A 25,225-nucleotide genomic window follows, 5' to 3' on the forward strand; every position below is an offset into this window, starting at 1 on the left:
ATATTGAGCCATCTGTGCGTTAACGGAATAACATTTACTTAATCAGCAAATATTATTCTTTGACTATATTATTGGATTCAATTTGCTTTGTCATTTAGGATTTTGGCGCCAACATGTACAATTGGTGTTGGACAGTTGTTTTCTATTTTTGTGCCGTCAAATTTTGGCCACAGATTTATAGCAGCTTTGTGAAAGAATTTGTGGAAGGTTTCTTTCTTTCCCTATGGTCTATTATTTGGATGTCTGAAATAATTTACTATGAAATTGTCTTGGCAGGTGGCTTTCTCCAAGGTGTTTTCTGTGATAAGTCTCAATTATAAAGTTTTCTACTTCCACTTGGGTTCATTTTAATAATCAGTATTTCCCAAAATATTCATCCATTATATTGAGATTTTCAGATTTAATAGTTTTTTTAAAAAAAACCTATTTCAGTCTGTAGTTATACAATTTCTTTACTTTCTACTGCTGCATATGTATACTTTCTTTCTTGTATTGCCTTGCTAAAAGTTTGTCCATTTTCCTGCTGTCCCTGAAGAAATAGCTCTTGTAATTGCTCATCAATAAAACTGTATATTTTTTCCTTAATAGATTTTTGTTTTTAATTCATTTATCCAATTTTTCTCGGTTTCTCATTTCTTTATGTCCTTTGCTGAGAGTAAAGGAGATTGCTCTTTTTTCCAACCTCTTGAGATTAATGTTATTTTCATTCCTTCCCGTTTAAGAACGCATTTAAAACTAGGAAGTTTCCTCTGAATGCCGTTTTGGCCTTATACATTTTGATAGCATTATTTTCACTGGTATTATTTTCTCAATAGTGATTTAAGCTAAGCTTCATTTTCTCTTAGATCCAATATCATGAGAGTGATTTTTAGTTGCTTAATTTTTTCTATTTATAACTCTGCTATTACTATATGGTTTTATACAAAGAGAGTTTAACCCATTCACATTTATCATGATAAATGGTGTATTTGGCCTTAATTTTGGCATGCTATTTGATGCCTTCAGTATTCAATATGTCCAGATTTAATATTATCATTGCTTTTTAAATTTGTTTCCTCATTTCTCTAGTTTTCCTTGTGCTCCCGTTCTGTCTTTCTGTTTTTAATCTACTGATATGGAGGTTGTATGACATAGTACTATTATGTGGTATTCTGGTAAATTGGTCCAAAAAATGGGGCTGTGATTTGTAGAGTTTTTGTAGTGTTTACCAAGTGCTAATTCTGGTGGTGTGAACACCCCCACCATGGCCAATTCAAGTTATCAACATGACGTAACTGAATGCAGAGACAGCTCCAGAACACCACTGGGGTTCTTCTCCTAATGCTTATGTGGACGTTTTAAAAGTTGATCTCTCTATCTCCACAAACATCAACAATATGCGTCAATCGATTGCCTCTATGTAAGATGAGAGGCTTAACACGCATTTATCCTCCGTCACCACCAATCGTCACCAGCCTCATGTTCTATGGAAATAATCCGTTCTCTTAAACTGAGGTTATGAAATCCTTTTTATCATATAATTGATCCTTTAGTCATTATTTTGAAGTTACTGTTACATTTTATAACCACGTGAATAATGATTATTTATATATTAGCTGTCTGGTTTTCTGATTAAAGCACTCATAATTATATTTGATGATATTCTTGGGGAATTATTCAAATGATATTCGGTTCCCTCACTTTTCTGGATATTTTAAATTCTACTCTTGGATTAAGCTAGACTATCTGGATGGTATGGCTATGGCCTCTACTACCTTAGACCTTCAGAAATAACGTTCGCCAGGTCCAACGTGTGTTAACACCAGGGTAATTTTCAAAGGACAACACAAGAAACAATAAGAACTTCACCAGAGACTTTGCTGCGATTTGAAATGGTTGCCTGCTATGCCACTCAGTCTTCATAATAGAAAGCTCCATGTGTGGGATTTCTTTTAGAATCCAACTGGTACTTGAAAAGCTTCCTTGAGGATCAGGAAAATGACCATGTTTCTCTTTTCCTCTGATTTCCAGGAATCTCAGAGCGAAGTCTGAAGCTCAACCTCAGGAGTTATGCAAACGCTTGGGCCACGATTGTTCCTGACCCTGACTTTCTGTTCCTAGTTTTCCTTTGGCTCACCCTACTAATTCCTATTTATATTTTCTCATTTCTTTATTATATGTGCTCCTCAAAAGGCTACTTTACATTCTTTGCAGACAGGGAGAGAAAAAGAAAATGAATAAATAGAAACTCTATAGAAAATCTAGAGTTTTCCTTTATGGCTCCTGATTGTTAAGATGCAATTCAACGCTGATATATTTCTTCAAGATTCCTATAAAAGATCAAAGCTGCCAAATTTTTGTTTGTTTGTTTATGAGTATTTGTGTGTCTATCAACTGATTTCTTCAGTAGATCAGTGGTTAACAAGAGACAAAATAGGCTTTCCATCCCTTATGTAGTGTGTTTCTCTGTTTCAAATAACATTGGGATATAGGTTAATTTTATTTTCATCCTGATATTATAGCAGTTTGCCTCATAAACTCCACTGAATTTAATAAAAACCTTATAGATGATGCCGAGGATAAGTCTTGTTTTTGTGATTTGAGTAGTGGTACAATGTTTTAGAAAGATTCCTGGAATAAGTGTCAAGAGTCTCGTTTCCAGTTCTAGCTAAGGTCCAGCCACAAATTCGCCCTTTTTGTTTTTTTGAGGAAGATTAGCCCTAAGCTAACATCTGCCACCAATCCTCTTCTCTTTGCTGAGGAAGACTGGCCCTGAGCTAACATCCGTGTCCGTCTTCCTCTGCTTTAGATGTGGCACTCCTGCCACAGCATGGCTTGCCAAGCGGTGCCATGTCCGCACCCGGGATCCGAACTGGTGAACCCCAGGCCACTGAAGTGGAACGTGCAAACTTAACCACTGCAACACCAGGCTGGTCCCACAAATTCACCTTTTGATGTGTGGTAAATCACTTTACCTGTCTGAATCAGGAAGGGATAAAATGATAGGCATTTTAAAGTCAGTTCTAATGTCTTATTATTTGAATTATTAAAAAATAGCTGGTGAATACTTACTGATAAAATATGTTCATTATACCTTTATCATAGCTACAGTATTCTACCTTTGGGCATGCCTTTAATTTACACTTAAATTTATATGATTAAGTGTGCATAATAATATAGTTAAAATAAGAAGCAATAAAATAATGACCATCTTATTCATTCATGCATAATTCTTATTCTGATGACACTTTTGAAATCCATGGTATTACTACAAGTGCTCTTTTTTCTGTTTCCATAATGACAAAATAACATTAATAATACATTCCTGGAATATTAACTATGTTGTGTTAATGAGAAGTTTAATAGCTTAAAAAACTCTAGCAAATAACTCATGATTGTGTTTTCTGAGTAGTTCGTTCACCTTTGTTGCTGACATCATCCCCAAAACGCCATGGGCCCCTAGTGATGTGACTCCTATGTGTGAGATTATCATCCCTGGCGACACCTCATAGAAGAACAGGCTCACAGAGTCAGAAGGGTCCTTAGAGGTTATTGTCTCTTATATTGAAGACAGATGCATCTTTCTCTAAGAAATGGTACCTCCTACCATATATAAAATGTGAGTTGAATTTGAAAGCAAGGCTTTCCCTTAATACTATCATATCAGTACCCTATCCTACGGCCTACCACAAGGAAAGCAATTACATTTTTTATAATATCAGTGATAGAATGAGAAGTCAATTTATTTCTGGTTTACTTCCCACTTAGGTAGCCAGCTCCCAAGCTGGTCCCCAATGATCCTCACCTCCTGGTATTCACATTTTCCTGCCAGATTGTACCAGACTTGGTCTCTGTGACCAACAGTATATGGCAGAAGTGATGGTATGGAGGCCGGCCCTGTGGCTGAGTGGTTAAATTCACATGCTCTGCTTCAGCAGCCTGGGGTTTTGCTGGTGTAGGGGAGGAAGACATTTCTTCTCCCCACTCTGGGTCCTTCTGGCTGGAAAACAAATTAAATTCACAAGAGACAGAATAATAAGAAAAAAATTAAACAAAGCTTTATAACTTGTATACATGGGAGAGGCTCAGGCAAACTGAGCAACTCCCCAAAATGGCCGAAGCCACCACCTTAAATATCATCTTCAGCTAAAGGCAAAGGAGGATGTTGGGGGTGGGGGGAGTCAGTTATGGGAGGTTACCAGACAAGCACAGTAAACAAGAGTAAGATTATTATGCAGACTTGAGTCCTTGCTTCCCACATTGATGAGAGTTTCTAGAGATAAAGTCATCCCCCCTTCTTCCTGGTACAGAGAGAGAAACACCTTTACAGATGGAGATTTCCTTTACAAATGTAGATGTCTCTTAACAAAGGGTAAGTAAATTCTGCTTTTCAGAGTTTCTTTCCTGTCTGCAGTTTTTAAAATAATCCTGCTGCCAGAGAGACATATCTTGGGGTGGCCAATTCCAGTCCCCCACACTGGTTTGGATCCCTGGCGCAGACATGGCACTGCTCATCAAGCCATGCTGAGGTGGCATCCCACACAGCACAACCAGGAGGACCTACAACTAGAATATACAACTATGTACTGGGGGCTTTGGGGAGAAGAAGAAGAAAAAAAGAAGATTGGCAACAGACGTTAGCTCAGGTGCCAAGCTTCAGGAAAAAAACCTGATGGTATGTAATTTTCAAGATCAGGTAACAGAAGACTATGACTTTTCTCTTAGCCCCTTCCTCCTCAGAACACCACTCCGGGGAAGCCACGCTGTGAGCAGCCCTATGGAGAAGTCCAGGTGGCAAGGAACCGAAGCCTCCTGCCAACAGCCTGTGAGTGAGCCATCTTGGAAGAGAATCCTGCAGCCCTAGTCAAGTCTTCAGAAACTGTAGCCCTGGCCAAGAACTTGACTGCAACCTCATGAGAGATCCTGAACAACCACCCAGCTGAGCTGCTTCCAAATTCCCGAACCTTGGAAACTGTATGAAAGAATAAATGTTTGTTGTTTTCACCTGCTAAGTTTTAGAATAATTTGGTACACAGCGATAGATAACTAATACAGTATATTCTGTGTTAAAAAATATTTTTCAGCGTGCTCCTTCTTGGGTTTTTCACAATCTGTCTACACATAGAATGACATGAAGCCCATTCTCAAAGAAATGTAATTGTTTCTAACTAAGTTTTCAAATAAAATTACTATATTATGTAACCGACCCAGATTATCAACAAATGTCATGGGAGGAATCAAAGGTGAAGGGAAACTATGATTGATTAAAATAGATTTAAGAGACATATCAACAGCTTTAATATGTGACCTTGATTAGATCCGAATTCAAACAAACCAACTGTAAAAAGACATATTTGAGATCATCGGTGAACATGGACCTATTAGATGACATTTATGAATTATTGTTACTGTTCTCAGGATGATAATAATACTGTGGTTATAAATTTTTAAAGTCTTGCCTGTTAGAGATACATGATAAAGTGTTTATGGATGAAATGACATCATAGCTGAGATTTGTTTTGACATTCTCCAACACAAACCAGTAGAATGAAATGTTGTTGGAGAGAGAATAGAAGAACTGAGCATGGCAGAATGGTGACAATAGGTGAAGCTGAATAATGGCTACATGAGGATTCATTATACTAATATCTCTAACGTTTCTATCTATCTGAAAATCTCCATAATCAAAAGTTTAAAAAATATTCAGCCTCTTATACTTGTCTTTAAAGTAATATGGGAGTATGAATATGAAATTGTAATGCTTATTGTTAGAAAATATGACACATTTCAAAAAATTTCTCCTAACGAAAACCTTATTTTAAGATATTTCAGAGTAAACAATTTTATAGTGGTCATCCAAAAGCTGAGAAATTTTTCTCTATACTCTAAATAGCTGTAATCATTTGTTTTGAAAAAATATAAGTAAAAAGTATAACTACAAATTGTCAAAAAAAAAAAAAGACTCAGTTGGAAAGGCATGGAAAGGTCACAATTTGGCATACCTCCACTGCTCCAAACACATTGCAATTCTAGATAAAATGCATAAAGATAAAAATAAGAGTGGGGCCAGCCCAGTGGTACAGCAGTTAAGTGCACACGTTCCACTTCAGCTGCCCGGGGTTCGCCAGTTCAGATCCCAGGTGCAGACATGGCACTGCTTGGCAAGCCATGCTGTGGTAGGTGTCACACATATAAAGTAGAGGAAGATGGGCACGGATGTTAGCTCAGGGCCAGTCTTCCTCAGCAAAAGGAAGAGGATTGGCAGCAGTTAGCTCGGGGCCAGTCTTCCTCAAAAAAAAAAAAAAAGAAGAAGACACAGCTAAGCTTGAAAGCAAGAAAACATCTCTGTGGACCAGAAATTAAACAGAAATGCAGAGTGACAGGGTTCATGGAGTCACTGGCCTGCTAATTCTAGGTCTTAGAAATGAAGTAGGGATGGCCAGGAGTTTGCCTCCAGTGGGATAACATGGATTAAAAGTGCTATAGAAATAAGCAAGGAAATGAGAAAGGTTTATTGTTTAAAGCCGGGGTCTGGGGTGGAAAACATACACTGCCTGCAGATAGAGCTCAAAAGAAGTTACAAGTCTAGCGAGACGAGAGGCCAATTTGGGAGACTCTTTGTTTATCTAACCAAAAGACTTTTTCTTTTTGCCAAGTAATTTTGGAGACTAGTCTGGCAATGATTTTGAGTATTTTTAGAATACTAAAAAAAATAAATAAATGAAGATTTCATATTGATCAAAAAACAGTAAATGATGGAGCAAGAACAAGCAGAACTGAAACATGAATAGGCAGATGAGTAAAAGAACCAAGCAGATATTCTGGAAAGAAAATATCGAATCTTTAAAAAAAAGCCTCAATAGATAGGATAAACTGTTGGATAATTAGTGAACTGGAAAGTGATGCTGAAAAATTCACCCTGAATGAGGCACAAAGACACAAAGAAAAGAAAAATATGGCCAAGAAATGAAGAATTGATTGGGAGACCACAACATCCCTTTAACAGAAGTTCCAGAAGGAAAGAAGAAGAAAATGGCGTAGAGTCAATATTTGTAGAATTTATGACCAAGGTTTTTCCAAAATATAAAGACACACATCTTCAGATCAAAATGACACTGAGTACTGAGTAAGACAAGTATAAATAAATCTACATTTAGACACAGAGTAATAAAGAAATAAAACATCAAATATAGAATAAAATCATAAATGTTACCAGTAAAAAAGACACATTACCTTACATAGGTATAAAAATTAGACTGAGCAACCTTTTTCTTAGCAATAATAAGTACCAGGAAAAAATAAAGTAATACCTTCAATGTGTTAAGAGTAGAAAGTTTTGTTCCCAAACTACCATTTAAGAATGATAGGAAAGGAGGGAAGGAAGGGAGGAAGAAAGGATGGGAGGGAAAATAAAGGATAGGAGGAAAGGGAAAAGAAGAAAGAAAATAGAACCCAGAAGGAAAGCAGTGGATAGAAAAACACAAGGCTGAACAAAGAAGTGCTCAGTAAATGATCTAAAATTTTAAGAAAAAATAAAATATTCCAGTGATTAGGCACATATATATGGTGATGGATTGCAGTTAGTCTTTGGGTGGTGAACATTTTGTAATCTACACAGAAATTGAAATATATAATGATATACACCTGAAATTTATATAATGTTATAAACCACTGTTACCACAATAAAAAAGAATAAAAATAAGTAATAATAATAAAAAAATAAAATACTGGGGCCTGCCTGGTGGCGTAGTGGTTAAGTTTGCATGCTCTGCTTTGGTGGCCCAGGGTTTTTGGGTTCAGATCCCAGGTGCAGACCTATACACCACTCATCAAGCCATGCTGTGGCGGCGTCCCACATACAAAAGAGAGGAAGATTGCCACAGATGTTAGCTCAGGGCCAATCTTCTTCACCAAAACAAAAAATAAATTTAAAAAAGGCCTTTATTTAAAAAAAAATTTAAACAGTTACCTATTTTTGAGTTTTAGAAAAAAAAATTGATGCAACGATAGCAAAATGAATTTAATGCATATTAAGGTCCTTATTGTCATCAAGAGGAAGAGAAAACCTGAATAGCTTGTTGGATATTGAGGGGCCAGCCTGATGGTGCAGCAGTTAAGTTTGCACGTTTTGCTTCGGTGGCCCAGGGTTTGCCAGTTCAGAGCCCAGGATTGGACCTACACACTGCCCGTCAAGCCATGCTGTGGTGGGTGTCCCACATATATATGCATACAGAGAGACAGAGAGAGAGAGAAATTTAAGGTTTAACTTACATTTCTACAAAGGTGGCAGACTAGATAACCTGAAAATTCCCCAACCACAAAATAGCTAGAAATGCTGGATAAAATATAACAGACACCGTTTTTTTTTTTTTTTTTAAAGATTGGCACCTGAGCTAACAACTGTTGCCAATCTTTTTTTCTTTCTTTTTTTTTTCTCTTCTTCTTCTTCTCCCCAAAGCCCCCCAGTACATAGTTGTATATTCCAGTTGCGAATGCCTCTAGTTGTGGCATGTGGGATGCCACCTCAGCATGGCCTGATGAGTGGTGCCATGTCCGTGCCCAGGATCCGAACTGGTAAAACCCTGGGCTGCGTACTTAACCACTTGGCCACGGGCCTGGCCCCAACAGACACCCTTTTAAAAGCATAGCTCTGCTGCAATGAAAGGGAAGGAAATCACCAGCGGCAAAGAATGAAGAGAAGACTGAAAACCAGAGAACTAAGCTTCCGAGCTGATCCCGCAGGAGTGCTGAAGAATGTTGCTGGTCACAACCATTCAGAAGTTCGGGTTTTAAAGTCCAAGTAGGCATTGGACACAAAACCTAGTGTATACATAAATTGTGGCGTCAAAACTGAGAAATCCCTCACAAAGAATGGCTCTCCAATAACTACGATTTTAATAAAAAGAAGAATGCAAACAGCTGGCACAAGGAGAAGATAAAGACAGTTGTCTGTATTGTCCTGCTTCCTCTGTGGGGAGTGGGGAGGGCAAGGAGTCTCCTCTAAGAATTCCTAGCCACCGACCTGCCTTTAAACAATAAGTTTGTGGTTTGAATTGACATTACTTTTCTCTACCTGTTTTAAGGAGTTGGCTCACACAATTGTGGAGGCTGGCAAGTCCAGCATCTCTAGGGTGAGCTAGTAGGCTGGGGACTCAGCAAAGAGCTGATGCTGCAGTTTAAGTCCGAAGGCCAACAGGCCAAAGATCCAGAAAAGAGTCCATGTTATAGTTCAACTCTGAAGGCCGTCTGCTGAAGAATTCCCTCTTACTCCGCGTGGAGTGGAGGAAAAGTCAGTGTTTGTTTTATTCAGGCCCTCAACTGATTGGATAAGACCCACCCACATTATGGAGGGTAATCTGCCTTGCTCAAAGTCCACTGATTTAAATGTTAATCTCGCCCCAAAACACCCTCACAGAAACATCCAGAATGTTTGGCCGCATATCTGTGCACTGTGGCCCAGCCAAATTGACACATAAAATTAACCATCACAATTGGCTAACTCAACAGCCATCTTCCACTTTGCTCTCCCTTGCCTCTTACTCACAAGTGCCAGAGACACTAGAGAAACTAAATGTGTGCTTTTGCAGTCTCTAGGAATGCCTATATGACCCAGATCTGGTCACTGAGACTTAACTAGAAGTTGGTTGTGGCAAAGAGAATGTCTTTTTTTTTTTTTTAGGGAAGATTAGCCTTGAGCTAACATCTGCAGCCAATCCTCCTCTTTTTGCTGAGGAAGACAGGCCCTGAGCTAACATCTGTGCCCATCTTCCTCTACTTTATATGTGGGACGCCTGCCACAGCATGGCTTAATAAGAAGTGCGTAGGTCTGCACCTGGGATCCAAACTGGTGAACCCCAGGCCGCCGCTGGAGCAGAGTACACAAACTTAACCGCTACGCCACCAGGCCAACCCCCGAAGGGAATGGCTTTCGAAATGTCTTCCATGCTTTGGTAAAAGAAAAGGACACAGCTATTGCTTCTTGTCTCTTCTTTTACCTGCCTTTAATGTTGACATCATGCCTGGAGCTGTAGCAAATACCTTGCAACCATGAATTTGCGACCTACTAAGGGTGGCGTATCTGAAAGTCATAAATCCTGGGATTTTGATGCCGTTTCTGAGCAATTGTATGATCCCTGGCCTGCTTACTTACAGACGTCTTGTGACATGAGAGTGATTGTTTTTTATTGCTTAAGTCACTCTTACCCAGATATTCTGATACTTACAACCAAAATCATTCTTAAGTGATACAATTTTGAAGAGGCATTTGAGAGAAGAGATTACTGTCCACTAAATATGAAAATGTGCTCAACCTCACTAGCAGTCAGAAAAGTCACAACACACAACATTGGTGAGAGAGTTTGGAAATGGGCACACACTGATGTTACTGGTGAGAGTGTGAATTCTGCAATCTTTTAAAAAAGTAATCTGTCAATATCCAGCTTAAATATATATATATATATACATATATATACATTTATGTATATATTGTACATATATCTATCATTTAACCAAGGAATCCCACTCTGGAGGATATAGCCTAAGAAATAAAAACTATCAGTATATAGGCATTGGGAGGAATGGTCCTCTGTGGGTCTCTTGCAATCCTACACTTCCTGCTGGGTATGTCAGCAACATAAAGGCCCAATGGCTCCTCCTTGGCCCATTTCTCAGGTTGTGTTTGCAGTGAGCAGCCTTGAGGGATGAAGTAATGTGTCCCTCCAGTACAAAGGGAGGGAGTGTTTGCTATAGAATTGTGGATACCCTAAGCTCAGTGCTCCTCAAGTGTGACCAACCCACTGCCTGTAAAACATCCATCGGGGCCCATAACACATCTCCCTGTGGGACTTGGGAGCAAGGGGAACTGGTGAAAACACGCTGGTGCTCAGACTGCTTGCACTGTTGTGCATAATAAAGTCCTTTGTTTTTGACCCAGGAGTATTGTGTCTTCTGTAAGCATTCAGGAAGTCACGTCAGTTGAACTTGTTAGCTTATAAGTAGGGTAAAATCAAATCCCAGACCTTTATAGTAAGAACATATGTGAATTACTGTTTTGCATTACTGACTTTAGTGGCAAACCAAAAAATTAACGGAAATAATATAAATTTCCATTGACACAGAAATAAATAAAATGGTGCATTGATGCTGTGGAATATCATACAACTATCAAAAAAGAATGTGCTGTATCTATATGCGTTGACTTGTAGAAACATATGTATATATACATTTGAATGAATGTAGAGAAAGGTGTGGCAGGAAAGTTAACTTTGATTACCTTAGGGAATGGGTTGAAACAATGAGATAGATAGGTAGGTGGATAGGGAGATAGATGGATAGATACATAGATAGATATAGATTGGTATAGTTTGTATTTTTAAATAAGCGTATGCTATTTTTCAATTAAAAATACAATGAACCATTAAAAATTTATTAAAACTAATAAATGAGTCCAGCAAGGTTGCAGGATACAAGATCAATATACAAAAATCAATTGTATTTCTATACCCTTGTAATGAACAATCCAAAAATGATATTAGGAAACTAATTCCATTTATAATAGCATCAAAAAGAATAAAATATTTAGGAACAAATTTAACCTAATAGGTGTAAGATGTACACTGAAAGCTACATATCATTGTGGAAAGAAATTAAAGATCTAAATAAATAAAAAGATATCGCATGTTCATAGACCAGAAGACTTAATATTGTTAAAATCTCAATTCTCCCCAAAATGATCTACAGATTCAATGCAATTTCTATCAGAATTAGAGACTTCTTGGTTCAAATTAACAGGCTGATGATAAAATTCTTATAGAAACTCAAAGGACCCAGAATAGTCAAAATAATCTCTTAAAAAGAAGAACAAATTTGGAAGACTTACACTTTCAATTTGGAAACGTACTACAAAGCAACAGTAAGCTAAAAAGCTTCTGCAAGGCAAAGGAAGCCAAGAACAAAATGAAAAGACAATCTATCAACTGCGAGAAAATATTTGCAAATCATATATCTGACAAAGGGTTAATTTCCAAACTATATGAAGAACTCATACAATTCAACAACAAAAAAACAAACAACCTGATCAAAAAATGGTCCAAGGATATGAACAGACATTTTTCCAAAGAAGATGTACAGGTGGCCAACAGATACATGAAAAGACGTTCAACATCACTAATTGCTAGGGAAATACAAATCAAAACTACAATGAGATATCATCTTACACCCATCAGAATGGCTATAATTAACAGGGCAACAAATAACAAATGTTGGAGAGGATGTGGAGAAAAGGGAACCCTCATACACTGCTGGTGGGAATGCAAACTGGTGCAGCCACTATGGAAAATGGTATGGAGATTTCCCAAAAAATAAACAATAGAAATTCCATATGATCCAACTATCCCACTACCGTCTATTTATCCAAAAAACATAAAATCAACAATTCAAAGAGATTTATCCATCCCTATGTTCATTGCAGCATTATTCACAATAGCCAAGACATGGAAGCAACCCAAGTGCCCATCAATGGACAGACAAATGGATAAAGAAGATGTGGTATATATATAATGGAATACCACTCAGCCATAAAAAGACCAAAATCATGCCATTTGCAACAACATGGATGGACCTTGAGGGTATTATGCTAAGAAAAATAAGCCAGACAGAGAAAGACAAACACTGTATGATTTCACTCATATGTGGAAGATAAACACATGGATAAGGAGAACAGATTGGTGCTTACCAGAGGAGAAGGGTAGAGGAGAGCTAAAAGGGCAAAGGGGCACATATGGATGAAAACTAGACTATTGGTGGTGAATACAATGCAGTCTATACAGAAACTGATATATAATAACGTACACCTGAAATTTACACAATGTTATAAGCCAATATAACCTCAATAAAATAATAATAAAAAAAGAAATGAAAAGACAATCCACAGAATGGAAGAAAATATTTGCAAATCATATATATGATAAGGGACTTGTATATAAAACATATAAGTAACTTTTACATCTCAATAATAAAAACACAAATAACCCAAATAAAAAATGGGCAAAAGATCTGAATAGACATTTCTCCAAAAAAGATAAACAAATGGCCGATAAGCACATGACAAGATGCTTGACACCATTAGTCATCAAGGAAATGCAAATCAAAACCACAATAAGATATTTCCTACACCCACTAGGATGGCTTTAATAAAACAGTAAGATAATAAGTGTTGACAAGGATGTGGAGAAAATGAAAACTTCATCCACAGGAAATGTGAACTGGTGCAGCCACTTTGGAAAACAGTCTAGCAGTTCCTCAAAAATCTAAAAATAGAGTTATCTATTGACCCAGTACGTCTACTTTTAGGAGTATATCCAAGAGAAATAAAAACACATGTCCACACAAAAACTTGTAAATAAATGTTTAGAGCAGCATTATCCATAGTAACCAAAAGGTGGAAAAAACTAAACTGTCCACCAACTTATTAATGGATAAACAAAATGCAAGATATCCTTACAATGGAATATTATTCGGTCATGCAAAGGAATGAAATGATGATTTATGCTACAATATGGATGAAGCTTGATTCAATTATGCAAATTGAAATAAGGCAGACACAAAATGTCGCATTTTACGATTCTGTTCATATGAAATGTCCAGATTAGGCAAGTCTATAGAGACAGAAAATAGAGTACTGGTTGCCCGGGGCTGGAAGGTATAGGAAGGATGACTGGGAGGTGATAGCTAAAGGGTATGGCTTTCTTTTGGGGGTGATGAAAATGTTTTAAAATTGATTATGGTGATGGTTGCAGAACTCTGTAAATGGTTAACATACTCTAAACCATTGTATTGTACACTTTAAATAGGTGAATTGTGTGATATGTGAATTATATCTCAATAAAGCTGTCACCAAAAATATATATTATGAAGGAAAAATATTTGTTGCTTTACATCATTTTTCACTTTCTTCACATTATGATAAAGGTACAAGAGGGGCTGTCCTGGTGGCAAAGCACTTTGGTTCACACATTCTGCTTCGGTGGCCTGGGGTTCACCAGTTTGGATCCTGGTCCCTGGGTGCAGACATGGCACTGCTTGTCCAGCCATGCTGTGGCAGGCATCCCACATATAAAGTAGAGGAAGATGGGGCACAGATGTTAGCTCAGGGCCTGTCTTCCTCAGCAAAAAGAGGAGGATTGGTGGCAGATAGCTCAGGGCTAATCTTCCTAAAGAAAAAAAGAAAGAAAATGATAAAGGTACAAAAATCCCTGCTTCTTAAAAGCAGAAAAGAAAAAAAAAAAGAGGAAAAGTCACTCTGCCAACTCCATACAGGCCCCTAGGAGAGCAACAATCCAAACCAGGTTACTTCCAGTTTTCTACATGGTAGTGAATGCCTGGCCATACAGTATATCAGATTTGATTGCCTTGTATTTTTTTTATACTTTGCTGCCTATCACCCAGCTGAAATAATCTCTGACACCCCTAGCAATATGCTTGGCAAGTAACTTGTTCTTAGGACTCAGAAAATCCTCTTTATTAAAAACAAAGGGTGGGCAGTGGGCAAAGCCACCTGGCTTTGCCTTTCTTTTTGGCAAATATATATTAGCAAATAAGGTTCCTTCCATCCTCATATAGATTCCAAAGGTAACAGACACGTACAGTGCAGTTTTTAAAGCTAAAACAAAAGACATCAGAGAAATTCAAGACTGGCCACTTTGGACTAGGCTTCAAGAGTTACTAAAAGTGCCGGTGTGACAGGCAGCTTCTAAAGTGGCTCCCAGTAAGGTCCACCTCATGGTATTCACACCTACTGTAATTCCCTCCCCTCAGGTGTGAGCTGGATGTACTGACTTTCTTTCAACAAATAAAATATGCCAGAAGTGATGGGATGCCGCTTCTGAGATAAGCTTACAAAAAGACTGGTCCATCTTGGACTCCCTCTTTCACTCTTTTGCTCCAAGATAATCCAGCTGTTGTGCTGTGAGTTGCACTGTGGAGAGGCCCACACAGCAAGGAAACGATGCCTCTGGCCAAACACAAGAAAAGACCTGAGGCCCGTCAACAGCCATGTACGTGAGCTTGGAAATAGACTCTCTCCCGGGTGAGCCTTGAGATGATGGCAGCTGGAGCAGACACTTTGATGGCGACCTTATTAGAGACCTTGAGCCGGAGACACTCATGTAAGCTGTACATTGATTCCTGACTCACAGAAACTGAGATAATGCATGTTTGTTGTTGTAAGGCTCTGGGATTTGGGTAATTTGTTAAGCAGCAATAGATAACGTGATATAACATGAAAAATAAATAACACGTCTCTCCCAATGAGCTACAAAATAAACTATTAGGATCCCTGTCTTTTAAAGTAGAACCAACACCAAGGAAGAGGGAACTAGTTACTTTAAGGATTTGAGGGAGATGGTCTTACTTTCTGAACAACCGTAATTCTTCAGAAATAGAAAAGGAGAGAGGAGTTTGGCTCAGTCCTGATCCCTGCCTTCCAATTTTGGGGGTGATCACCAGCCAAGTATGAGCTCCTTCGTGACTGAAGATTGAAATATCCAATACTAACCTTATCCAAGGATAATCTTAATTTCCTCACATTTTCCAGGACTAGCCAGTCACATTACAAGGAATTCCCTGGAAAATACCAGCATTTTACTTCGCTAGTGTCCATCTCTTTAAACAGAGGTGGTACAGAGCTGAGCTGCAGTTTCCCTACTGTCGTCAAAACAACACTCTTTTCAACACTTTACATTACATAAAGCCATTTATGTAATATCGTATAACGTGCTTACAGTTAGGCGGTTTTGAACATCCTGTACACAAATCTTACCCTTCCATGAAAGGGCGCAGGAACCTCTGTGTACATAGATGGTAAAATTTCACCGCATTGTAATAACTAGAAAAAAACCTCCCATCTAGTGTGGTGAAAAAGAACAAATTTTTAAGTATTTTTCAAAATACATGTTTTGTACCTTCAGGCACATCATTAAGAAAGATATAAAATATTCATGAAAAAATGACCGTAATCAACTACATTACACGACAGTGCGTCATAAATATTGACGTTCAGTTTCAGACCAGGAAATGACTTCTTTCGTGTGCCTTGAGTTTTTGATACCAGGATTAGATAAACTACTGAATCTTGATTCCCCTTAATCTTTAGTTCGACCTTAAGGTTGTAAGTGCAAGAAATTTTGAACTTCTTCCTCCCTAAAAATTATGCTGGGCCCCAATTATTATGAAACGTAAATTATAAGTGACATTTCATTAGCAAATATGCTCTGAAAAGTTCTCACACAGAAACTGACTTTGTTAAGTTTCATCTGCTTTCCATTTTTCCTTACTGTCTGTCAGTCTGTGAAAAGGAGGAAAATGAGTGGCAGCACCTAAATTAATGCAGAGTTTGAATTTGAGTAGCGGCAAATGAGCAGGCAGGGTACAGAGGACAGGCTTAGTATGCTTGGTGCGGCCCACTTAACAGAAGAGTGACTAATGTATGCTCAACGAGCCCTTTCACTCGAGCTCTAGTTCTGGAACAGATGGCAGTACATTATAACTTACTGACATATCCAGATACATAAACTATATAATTTACGATGCGCATCAGTCCCCTTTACACAATCCCTTACAAACCCATCCCTGTTGGGAGCAGAATGGTGACCTCTATCCTATAGGTCTACACAAGTCTGGTGCTCTTACTAGCATCGCTGTTTCACCCTTTCCCTCAATTTGACATGCATATCACTTAAGGGTGTGATTTTTCCATTATTAAGAATTATACATAAACTGATTTTTTTTTGGCACTGCAGATACTCCTAGTGAATTACACATGGGTCTTCCAAGGAAGGTATAATTCTGTCATTCCAAATACATTGTGCAACCAGGAGACCCGGACTGATTTAAAAGTATGCTGTGATTGTAAACCACTTTGGGATCCTTTGGGATGAAGCACAATGTATAATAATGTTACATCATATGAGAACAGGTAGGAACAAGAATGACAGAACATATGAGGTGTTAATCATTTAATATTATTTCTAAATTATTCAAAGTGATTCCCAAGACAAATGTTACCTTCATTTTGACATCAAATACATGTAGACTTGACAAGTAGAAAGCATAGTGCCTCTTTATATTTTCCCTGCCTTTTTTCTTCAGATTCACAGGCCAATAGTAAGTTGGCCTGCTTCTTTACAAAAGACAGAACTGCATCAACAGATATCATCCGTGAAATAAAACTTAGCTCATACCCCAGGGAAGCCGATTTTCCCCAGATGCTCTTAAAATCCCCACAGTGGTCAACACACTGTTCTACCTTCTCCGTCTTTTGCATGGACAGAAATTGCTTTCTTTCTTGAATTCAATAGAGATTTGGCTTTTTCTAAGGCAGCCCTCTGGGACGTTCCGAAAGCTTTCTCAAGATTGTATCATTTATTTCTCTGTCACAAAGGAAAGCAAGCAAAGAGCCAAGCTGTAAGTAACAACTAGACATTACATTGCAATTCCCCTCCCCTTGCCCAGGTCAGGGCCTGGCTGTTTAGTTCTCAACCACAGAGTAAATCGCTGTTACTATTTGGTAAACGGAAGCAAAGTGAAGAAAAATGAAGCAACTCTTCCAGGGAAGAGAAAAAAAAGATCAGTGAAACTCAAGAATCTACCTTCATCATTGGCGAGCAGGCTTTTGTCTTCCCTTTCAAGAATATATATGGACGTGCTCATCTGTTCCTTCAGTCAAGTCAATGAAAATTTTCCTCATGTTGCTAATGAGAGTTCTGAAGACGTTTCCAAATGAGTTTTGACATCATCTTTATGATTAAGGGAAATACATCTAAATGAAAATTGGGAAGATTGCAGCAGAAAATCACCAAAACAAAATTTAGCATTTCAGTTTAGGAGGCATCTCATATTAGTGGATTAAAGACTATATTTTTAAAGTCCTGCCTATTATAAAAACAACCAACTTCTGTAAAAGAGGTTATTTCAAAGCTCAGTGAGGCTTCAAAGAACATAGCACCCAACACAACATGGGCAATCAATCTACTGGATGACTCGATGAATTAAGAACACCAGATTTTAGTGTTTCAAGTTTCCTTAAACGATACTGTGTCTCAAACATGTGTATAAATCTGTATCTCTCTGCAAACGAATATACACTGATGGCACATGTCTGTAGAATTGAATTATATGTGGACCGTAGATAATTCTACTTCTCTCTTTTTTTCTTCTTCTTCTTCTCCTCAAAGCCCCCCAGTACCTAGTTGTATATTCTGGATGTGAGTGCCTCTAGCTGTGCTATGTGGGACGCCGCCTCAGCACGGCCTGACAAGCAGTGCCATGTCCGCGCCCAGGATCCAAACCAGCGAAACCCTGGACCACCGAAGAGGAGCACACGAACTTAACCACTTGGCCAGGGGGCCGGCCCCCTACTTCTCTCTTCAACTGCATATGTGTCCAGGAAAATTCCACTTCTTTCACCATTTATCTTCCTTTTCAAAGACCACTTCTCGTGCTCTTTTCCCTTATTCTTTCCTTATTTTTGAATGTTATGTAGACTGATCTCTCTATATGTATGCGTCTCCCACTATACTAGAAACTGCAGGGGAAGAAAACTTTACCTTTCTACCCTTCTAGGTTCTTTGGTGAGTCTAATAATTAAACTGACATAAGACAGATCAACAGGAGAAAAAAAATTAGTTTTGTATGTACAGGAGCTTCACAAAGAGATGAGAGGCTCTCTGACAGTCAGGCAATTGTGGTTTATGTGCCATCCTGAGCTAAGGAGAAGCAGGCAGGAGTCTGAGACTCCAAAGGGAAGGAAAACAATTTACAGGAAGATGAGAAGAGCAAATGTTTGGTAAACAAATGTTTTCCATGCCATTTGAATAAGTCTTTCTGATATCAAAAGTTATCTCTGGTAATAGCTCTCTTCCTGGTACAGGCCCACTATCTAAATTCTTTCAGACAGTTAAGGGAGAGGTAAAAAGTTCTTCTTGAGTCTGTTGGGCCTTGATTGTCTTCAGCTTGAAATAATCCACATGCCAAAGTGGCACATTCTGGGGCGGCCTGCCCTGAACTCGGTCAGAACTTTTTAAGGGAAAAGGACATTTTATTTTGCTTTCTATTCTTATCACTTCTGCTCTAGCATAGCGCCCTGTGTTTAACTCTATTTTTTCTGTATTCTAATTGTTCATTCGCTTAGAGAAGGGCAGCGTTCCTATGATTTGAATCTTTAAATTCTGCCATTCCAGAACATCTTCATTATGTGAGTCAATAAATGCAAACAAGTTTGAATTGGTTTCCTGTCCCTTGCAACACAAACACTTTTCATAAAATTGATATTGATATCTAGAACAGTGGTATTGGAAAGTGACAGCTCCCCAAAGTGGAACCGGTTGATTGCAGTTAGAATGAGGAACACTGCATTCTCGTGCCTCCATCAGTGAAACTGCCGAGCCCTATTTTGCAGTAGCTTATTAAACTGCCCCTGTAGCATTTTAGGACTCAGACTTGGGCGGACGAAAGTTAGGGACTTTGTATAAATACTTCAGGATATTGGATTCCATTGACTACTACTTTTGACCTTGAATAAGTGCCCATCAGGGGGCTAAAAGCTGTGGTCCAAGTTGGTGTGTCTGAAAGCAGATAGAAAAGAAAATAGAGAGATTTTCTGGTTATGACCAGCAATACAAAATGGCTGACAGGCAGATAATCATGAATCTTACCAGGTTGGAACTGCCTTATACTCTGCTCCAAGCTAAACTTTAGTGTGAATGAACTTTGAGGAACAGCAGACAGAGCAGGAGATAAGACTGGTACTGATTCCCCAGTTCCCTACCCAGGACCTTATCCTACGCATTCCTTGCGTGACAAAGGGCACAAGTACCTGCACTTTCAAGGACAGTCCATTAGGATTCTGCCTTGGGCAAGGGGCACATTAACTGTATCTCCGCTACACCATAACCTACTATTATAGTCTTCCCTTGGTATCCTGGGAGGAGGGAGGATGGCTCCAGGATCCCCTCCATACCAAAATCCCCTGATGCTCAAGTCCCTTATATAAAATGGTATAGTATTTGCATAACACCTATGCACATCCTCCTGTATACTTTGTCATCTCTAGATTACTTATAATACCTAATACAATGTAAATGCTAGGTAGATAGTTGTTAGACTGTATTGTTTAGGGAATAATGACAAGAAAAAGTCTGTACATATTGAGTACAGATGCAAGCATTGTAAGCCTTTCGATCCCCAGTTGGTTGAATCTGTGGATGTAGAACTGGGGGATACAGAGAGCCTACTGGACTTGTATCGTCCCAAGAAACAGCAAGATCAAGATACCATTCGACTAAGGGCTGGGTCGATGGGCAGAGCAGCTTGGTTTGTTGCTTCAAGGCAGAAACTCTGAGGCCCAGATTCAAGGACTGTGACTCAAAAAGATATGTGTCTTTGGTTACCAGCCTGTGAAGCTGACCAGATACAAACTGGCAAAAAGCCAATTAAGATTCTAAAAGGATTGGATTGATAGTCTGCCTGAAAATAAGCCAAAACAGTGGAAAGTAGTGCCAGGAGATAGAAGGACGTTCTAATGGCATTGGTGGAACCCCTTGAATTTCCCATTTAAAAGAATGAACATATTCCTTTCTTGAAAAATCCTGTTTGGTGTAGGTTTCCATCACTTCTAACTAAGAGTCCTGACTAACACGAGGCTAAAGGGAATGAGAAGGAAATTAAACTGTATTGAGAACTTATGATGTGCCAGAAACTACTAGGTGCATTCAAATATTCTTATCTAACATTCGCAATAACCCTGTGAGGTACATAGTATCTTCTCTTATTTTCTTTAAAGGAAATTGACATTCAGAGACAGAAGTAAACACTAAGCGCCCATGGCCACGTTGTCAGTAAGTGGTGGGTTCAGGATTTAACTCAAGTTTGTTTGATGCTAAAACCCATCCTATTTGTACTGTACACCACACTCCTCAATAAAATGGGAATCCTAATAATGCTTGCCTCATAGTATTATTGTAAATGCATAAAATACTATCAGGCACATAGTAAGTAGTTAAATAGCTAAACAAAATACAAAAGGATAAGATCAATAAATAGACAAATAGTAGATCAAGGGGTTCCTTCTGGATATGAGAATTTAATATAATCTACCAATGACATGCTGTTTGATCCTGGCAAATCCTACGATACCTAGTGGCCTCCATTATTTAAAATCTGTAATCAGAAGATGGTTATACTCACTCAAAAAAGATTTTAAAGCTTGATTATAAAGATTAAAAAAGCTTAAAAAAGATTAATTATAATTGCAGTAAACTTTTACAATATAAAATCTACCTATAGTCAAAGTCGATTTATTTGCTCCTTTTTCAGGAAGGCTAAAAAAATTAAAATATATGCATTATAAAAACATTATTTGGACATTATAATTCTTTGAGGGTCCCAAGCTTGGAATTTTCAGCATGAATAATATAAACTAAGAAACATTAAATGCATGACTTTTGTAATGAGATTTCTCACTTAATATATAATATGACTTGTTACTGCTATCTCAACTAGAATCTGCTTGAAAATTTAGGCAACATCAACTTTGCTGTGTGCAGAGTTTCAAGCTATAAAATAAATTATTCATAATGAGTTAATTATCATCTCAGTGTACCATCATTCCTACTTTTAAAATGATATTCAAAAGATTAAGTACCTAGGAATTTAATCATAATTTGCATACACTAGTTTTGAAAATAAGTAACAGTCTCTTGATCAATGCAAAATTACAAAATCCTCCAGATGAAAGATAACCTTGACACCATAATACAAATAGAAGAATAATTTCCCCACAAAAAAAAGCTACAGACCACCCTCAATTGATTGAGGACATTTTACAGGTTAGGTTAGTAAATTGGCTCACATTCCCCTTTCCTATGAAAAGAGGAAAAATTTTATCTCTAGTTCTATGTGGACTTTTGATTTGCAGTGCGTGGAGGTCTCAGCTTAGACAATTGTCTGAGTTCATGTGTCCCCTCTCTTTCCTCTGAATATATAGGTGCTTGCTCATCACTGAAGCTCCTAGACACAAAACAGTGACTGAAGCGCAGTGCCCGCTCCAAATTACTTAGACTTGCATCGACAAGAAACTACCAGACCATCCCAGTAATTATTATTTCCTCCCTGAAGCCACCGGGAAACGTAACAGCTGAACAGTATAAACATCTCTGCTTCCTCCCGTCCCCAGTGCAAGCCTTTGTGATAACCAATCCTCCACATGGAAAACAAGAAGCAAGTTCAAAACCTTACCAAGTAGGAGACACAACATCCCTTCCACTTTGAAAATGCAGAATATATGGATGTAAAAACTTTATGCTTCGCATAGTTTGCTAACAGATTATATTTTCCTCTTGTATTTCTTCCTGCGCAGAAATACGCATCGTTGTAACATACTGAGAAATTATACAGAATTAAACCATTTAATTTTATAAGCATATTTGTTCCTTGGTTGATCACGTAACAGATCACAATTAAGCCTAGTTCTTATAATTTATCGCTTAACCCGAGAAATGTATTTAACCAAAATTTATTATAAATTCAAAGTATTAGTGTCTGAAGACTCTAACATTTTCATATTAAGATTTTAGACTGTATCATAGCATTGACACAATATCCCATACTACTTCAGAAACAAAATGTTTGCTATGATTCTAACCAAATAGTGTCTAGACATCAAAGGCAGCTTTTTCTAATCTTTCCACCTTTTAAAATACTCAGAGAATTTACTGGAGAGGAAAAGAAGAAAACTACATCAAAGTGTTAACATTTTGTAAGCTATGCGTTCATTTCTTGAGAGATAAAGAGACAATAAATAAGATCTGCATCCTGTGATCAATAGAAATGTAGAGGTTTGAGTTTTACTATTTTTCTCTTGCTTGCCTTTAAAAAATAAATAGGACTTGCCGGTGACTTCATTACACACAGCACTTCAAGGTAAGCATAATAGAATTCTTTACTGGCACACAGCGACGGTATGTTCTTTGTGGTAAGTAAAAGACGACATTGAATTAAAGAACTTATTCCTTTGTACGAACTCAATTACAGTCTTCTCTGGTATTTTTCTGAATCAAATCCAGTGCTACACCTTGAGTTAAAATTCCCATACACTCCCTTGGCACAGAGGCAAAGAAAGGATTCTCTGCCCTCCTCTTTGATTTTCCTCTTCAACCAGGTTAAAATCCAACCCAGGATTTTTAACAAAGACAACTGCATATCAAAAACAATTGCTAGAATATCCAAATGTCGCCAAGTTCTCCAGTCTTCTAAAGCCACTCTTTCGTTTAATATCCAACTATCAAATGACGTAAATTGTCATGGCGCACACAGTAAGTCTAGCGCTCTGCCTAAAATCCAATGATTCCTGGAGAGGTGATGGCTCATCCCGAAACACACCCCACCACCCACTGATTTCTCAATCCCGTCTCATCCTGTGTCTGAAAGCTGCTGCTGACCTCTAACCTCCCCACTTTGCAGCCTTCCATCTCCTCTCCCCCCATATAGCGCTCTTCCTCCTTGATTCCCCAAAGGGTCACTAATACATGCAACATGAAGTTCGAGGAAAGCACGTTGAACCAAAGCAAGCCAAAATGAGATGTGGAGGTAAAAAATCAAGCGGGAGAAATGTCAAACCAGAAGCCCAAAAGTAACAATGAAGACGGAGGTACAGCTCAGAAAATATGAGAGAGATGGTCTTTGCCTTCAGCGACTATCTATACAGTCCATCGGGGCATTTTGAAACATACCTGAGCACGGCTTAGGCTCCACCTGGGCCCTTTGTTGTATACTTTATGTCTTTTCAGGATGGTGGTTTTTCTTTTCATAAACCCAATGATCAGAGATATGTCAAAGTAAACAGCAAGCCAGAGAGTAAACCAGGTAGCTAGTGTTGTGTTTTATAATTGGCCAGATGATTGAAGACCTGTGTTGAGTGAATAACTGGACAGGAAGAGACTAGGGATGGACAATGTTTTCAGAAGTTCTGGCTGAGGGAGAGTTGTATGTTTCCAGTGTCTAGCAAGATGTCTAATATCTGCCAATCATTACACATGAATCAGTGAGAAGAGAGGCTGTTCAGCCCGTTCAGTGCACCTGCGTGATAATATTCTAATTCCTGAGCAGAGTTCACCTGCTCTATAGGAAGCCATTTCCAAATGAAGTAGTATTATTTCATCTTCCTGATTTTATTCTTTGTTCCTTAGAGTCAAAGAAGTGCTTGCTCAAAAGGGAGAAATTTCCTGAAATATCCAGTGAGCTGAGAATTCAAATAACTGCTGGATCCTAATTGTAAACAGAAAAAGTGGTAAAGAAAGGACGTCTTAACATTGGACAGTAAAAATGTGTAATCAGAGTTGGAAACACAGATATAGAATAGGCAAGACTGTCAAAAAAGAATCTTCCAGGCACTCTTGTAATCTACTTAGACATTTCAGTGTTTGACCTTGAAGCAACTTCTGGCAAGTTGGATGGCATAATTTCCTAGAATATCATAGTGGATAAATCCATTAGCCTGATGACCCTCATTTGGCATTTTCAAAGAAATTTACTGCTGCTAGTGATAAGGTTGTGAACACTAAAAGCTGCCTGGCTGATGAAAATCCTGTTTGAAAAAAATCTAGGCAGATTTCACATAGGAGTTGCACCAAATTCACTCACACACCCAGACGGTTAAAATATATACCTTCTTGAAACATGCATTAAGGTCTGAGGATTTCATGAGCATTACAATTTCTATTTCATCTTTGAAATGATTTTTAATCCAGCAAAAATGTTTTGAGACCTACTATGTACAAGGCACATGCTAGGTGCTTAGAGGAGCACAAAGACGCTTAAGAGAGTCCCTCCTTCTTTCTTGTAACAAAGATAAGACAACTAGGCAAATAACTAAAGCAGAATAAGTAAGTACTAAATAGAGATACAAATACTTTATTGGGAGAGCTCAGGGAAGTGACTGATTTTGATCACCAAGGATTAGGGGAGGCTTAACGGAGTGGAGAATTGACCCATAGAAACCAAATTAAGCCACGTCCTTTGTGGAATCAAACAAGAATCCACATTTCTTAGCTGTCTTTAATACGCAGTGGGAAACCTACTCAAAGATTATCCATCTCACAAAGGGAGAAATGTTATTAATGAAACAAAAGAGCCTTTGGCCACGTCATCGCAAATTGTACAACCGAAAATGCTATTAATGAATAATATCTTTTCT

General features: G+C 38.2%; 2 long non-coding RNA genes across 3 annotated transcripts in view; both read right to left on the reverse strand.

Annotated features, from left to right (window-relative positions):
* LOC139080947 (uncharacterized) overlaps positions 1–25,225 on the reverse strand; it is a 716,757-nt gene that overhangs the window by 672,359 nt on the left and 19,173 nt on the right. The gene's annotated exons all lie outside the window — the stretch shown is intronic.
* LOC139080948 (uncharacterized) lies at positions 11,391–22,382 on the reverse strand. Its single transcript, XR_011535840.1, has 3 exons — positions 22,270–22,382; positions 17,625–17,771; positions 11,391–14,189 (listed from the first exon to the last, which is right to left on the reverse strand). It is a non-coding gene; the product is annotated as an uncharacterized lncRNA (long non-coding RNA).

The sequence above is a fragment of the Equus przewalskii genome, chromosome X (assembly GCF_037783145.1).
Source record: "Equus przewalskii isolate Varuska chromosome X, EquPr2, whole genome shotgun sequence".
Taxonomy (NCBI): Eukaryota; Metazoa; Chordata; class Mammalia; order Perissodactyla; family Equidae; genus Equus; species Equus przewalskii.